This window comes from Schistocerca piceifrons, chromosome 1 (genome assembly GCF_021461385.2).
Source record: "Schistocerca piceifrons isolate TAMUIC-IGC-003096 chromosome 1, iqSchPice1.1, whole genome shotgun sequence".
In the NCBI taxonomy this organism is placed as follows: domain Eukaryota; kingdom Metazoa; phylum Arthropoda; class Insecta; order Orthoptera; family Acrididae; genus Schistocerca; species Schistocerca piceifrons.
In genome coordinates this window covers 206,639,232-206,642,905 of record NC_060138.1, presented here as the reverse complement: position 1 = coordinate 206,642,905, position 3,674 = coordinate 206,639,232, and the positions used below count along the sequence as shown (strand labels likewise).

The following is a 3,674-nucleotide window of genomic DNA, read 5'->3' as shown; positions in this document are numbered from 1 at the left end:
TTTGCCATAATACCATCAGTGCTTTAAACATCTACTGACGTGTCGCCATCAGGACATTAAATATCTGAGAATCTTCGCATCTGACGAGCGACTCAGTCAAGTAAATCAGCTACCGAGGTACCGTGGGGTTTTATATCTACATTGTCGGCCCTGGTGGTGCAGCAATAGTCCCCGTGCTTGGAAACCAAAAGGCGGGGGGATCGAATCCAGGATGGAGTGTGGAATTTTTCAGTCTGTATTTAATCTAGCCTTCACATTTCAAAGACATGGGGAGCAGTGAGGCACGATATGTAATTCGGATTCCACTTCAAACTATACCCCTCCTCCGTTTCCCCAGCTAAATAACTGTAGGAGGCTAGGGACACGCCAGTCGTCGAAGTGGCGTCCAATTGAAAGACTTGCACCATCCCATTGGGCCGTGCGAAATAATTCTCTCTGCATTAATCACAGCGCCGTGCCTTCAGCAGGCGATGCCTGCCTACGTGCAGTACCTTTCAGTTACACTATTGCAACTGATAACTTTGCCTACATTACCAGAATATATTTGTTGCTAGGTAACGATGCTGCACCGACATCGGTAGCCGAAATCGCCTCCAGTGTAGGAGAGGTCGGGAAGTTCAGATACTAACCAGCAGCCCCTGTGGTATTGTGATCGTACGGAAGGCTACAGGCGTTTGAACAATATTTTCCCGGGTGATGATATGGAATTCGGTATAGTCATTTTCCAGTGTTCTGGGCGAGTGTAGACGGAGACCTTATATCAGACGCCAGAGCCTGTTGTTTGATAAAAATTTTGGATTTAACACTTAACTGTATCAGAAAATTACCATTGTTTCTGTGGTAAATGAATGTGTGGTGTTTTTGGGTGATTTTTCTCAGTTTTTGACTTTGAACTGTTGTCTTCTTTTGTATTTGGTAGAGACTGATGTAAATTGCGCCCATGCTTACGCCAAGGGGCCAATAGCCTTGCCGCAGTGGTAACACCGGTTCCCGTCAGATCACCGAAGTTCAGCGCTGTCGGGCTGGGCTAGCACTTGGATGGGTGACTATCCGGTCTGCCGAGCGCTGTTGGCAAGCGGGGTGCACTCAGCTCTTGTGAGGCAAACTGAGGAGCTACTTGATTGACAAGTAGCAGCTACGGTCTCGGAAACTGACCTATGGCTGGGAGAGCGATGTGCTGACCACATGCCCCTCCATATCCGCATCCAGGACGCCTAAGGGTTGAGGATGACACGGCGGCCGGTCGGTCCCGTTGGGTCTTCATGGCCTATTCGGGAGGAGTTTAGTTTTACGTCAGGGGAAGGAGCGAAAATGAAGACTGAAAAAGCATAAACACCGTTTTCTGCTTCGGTCACGTTCTACAAATTTATTCCCGTGCTTTTAAACCGTCCCTAGTAGTTCCATCTTGTATGCTAAAGCAAAACTTGCAGTCACACTACACCCTTAAGGGGCGAGATCACGTTCAGTTTCGTTGAAGCGGCGATATGTCCTTAGAAGAGGGTTGAATCGTCCGGATAGTGTCCGCAGCGGCAAAATTTGTCAAGAACGTCATCCTGTCGTACATCGTACTGCAAACTGTCGTTTTCGAGTGCGCTATCACCTGTCGCTCGTGCTATAACGATCTCACGTTCCACACTGGATCTGTAATTAAAATCGGCATCATTTATTATAATGGCGACGTGTTGTTAATAAATGGTTCAAATGGCTCTGAGCACTATGGGACTCAACTTCTGAGGTCATTAGTCCCCTAGAACTTAGAACTAGTTAAACCTAACTAACCTACAGACATCACAAACATCCATGGCCGAGGCAGGATTCGAACCTGCGACCGTAGCGGTCTTGCGGTTCCAGACTGCAGCGCCTTTAACCGCTGTTGTTAATACCATGCCCCCCTATAAACATCGTAAGTTCTCACTTAAGTGAGTTTTTTGGAAACACGGCCTATCCTGAAGCAACGTACAACGGTCAGAAAAGCTGTACAAAATTAGCTGCACTGCATTTGTCAACAGAGAGCATAATATAATTAACTATAGCACAATGCTAAAGCGAATTAATTTTACCAGATCTGGCTGTAATTATTAAATAAAGAAAACTCCTTGCATTAAAGCACCTGTTTCGTATTTTCATCTCATGTACACATATTCACTACCAACTCCGTCCTAGCATAGAGTTCCAGAAATGAAAGAACAAAATTAAGTACAGTCTTTACTAACCCTTTCCACAGTTCTCTCTCTCTCTCTCTCTCTCTCTCTCTCTCTCTCTCTCTCCCCTCCCCTCCCCTCGTAGCCAGTTTAAGGTTTTAATTCAGACCAGTTAGTCCGTAAACACACACAGTGTTCAAAAAGTGTTGAATGCTTGCTCGAGTACTATGCAGATCATGAATTTTGGGCTTCGGACATTTTCGTAGATGTCATCTACGAATTATCGTAGACTTTTATCGGAAGTTCATATCCTAAAAGAATCACTCAGTCAATTTTTTAATCAGCTTCGTATTTCCATTCAGATATCCCGGTACCCTCCCTTTTTGGACCGATGCCCGTTCTGAAGTCAATAAATAAGAAATCACAAAATAACACTCCTGAAAAGCAAATGAAAACAATTAACCCCATTTTTCTTTGCCTTAAGGACTGAAGTGACTCATATTTCTACAGTATCAAAAACTTACAATTACCATTTTCCCTCACGTTTGTAGTCCACATCAGGGCAGCACAAACAAGTTCCCACACTCACTCACACTTAGTTATTCACACTTTCAATGATTCTTACCTCACTTACATACCGAATTCACTCCCTCTTTCACTCAGTGAGTGTAAGAGTCCAAAATGGCAATATCAAACACCCTTGGTTACATAAGTATTTTAGTAACATGGTCTTAACTCATATTCTTACATAAGCATACAGAGTGACAGTAATTGAACTATGTGAAATAAAATCGTTATAATCTCAAAACGGTTTGCTATAGGACGTTCAAATTTCATGGTTGGCCGCGGGTTGGGGTTGTTTTGGGGAAGGAGACCACACAGCGAGGTCATCGGTCTCATCGAATTAGGGAAGGACGGGGAAGGAAGTCGGCCGTGCCTTTTGAAAGGAACCATTCCAGCATTTGTCTGGAGCGATTTTAGGAAAATCACGGAATCACGGAAAACCTAAGTCAGGATGGCCGGACGCGGGATTGAACCGTCGTCCTCCTGAATGCGAGTCCAGTGTCTAACCACTGCGCCACCTCGTTCGGTTTGTCCGCGGGGCATGACGCGAATTAGTATGCGCATGCATGGTTTGGTTTAGCGACGAAGTCCACTTTCATTTGGGTGGGTTCGTCCATAAGCAAAACAGGCGCATTTGGGGGACTGGAAATCCGTATTTAGCGATCGAGAAGTCTCTTCACCCTCAACGGGTGACTGTGTGGTCTGCAGTATCCAGTCACGGAATAATCGGTGCGATATTCCTTAATGGCACGGTGACTACTGAAAGGTACGTGAAGGTTTTGGAAGATGATTTCACACCCATTATCCAAATTGTCCATGATTTAGACAAGATGTGGTTCAAGCAAGACGTAGCTCGGACCCATCGAAGCAACCGTATGTTTGATGTCCTGCGGGATCACTTTGAAGACCGCATTCTGGTTCTCGCATACCCAGAGGCCACTTACTGGCATGGCCCTCGAATGGCCGCCA

At 45.5% G+C, this 3,674-nt stretch overlaps 1 pseudogene; it reads left to right on the top strand.

Annotated features, from left to right (window-relative positions):
- The first annotated feature begins 956 nt into the window (after positions 1-956).
- LOC124717312 lies at positions 957-1,074 on the top strand (annotated as a pseudogene).
- The last annotated feature ends 2,600 nt before the right edge of the window (positions 1,075-3,674 follow it).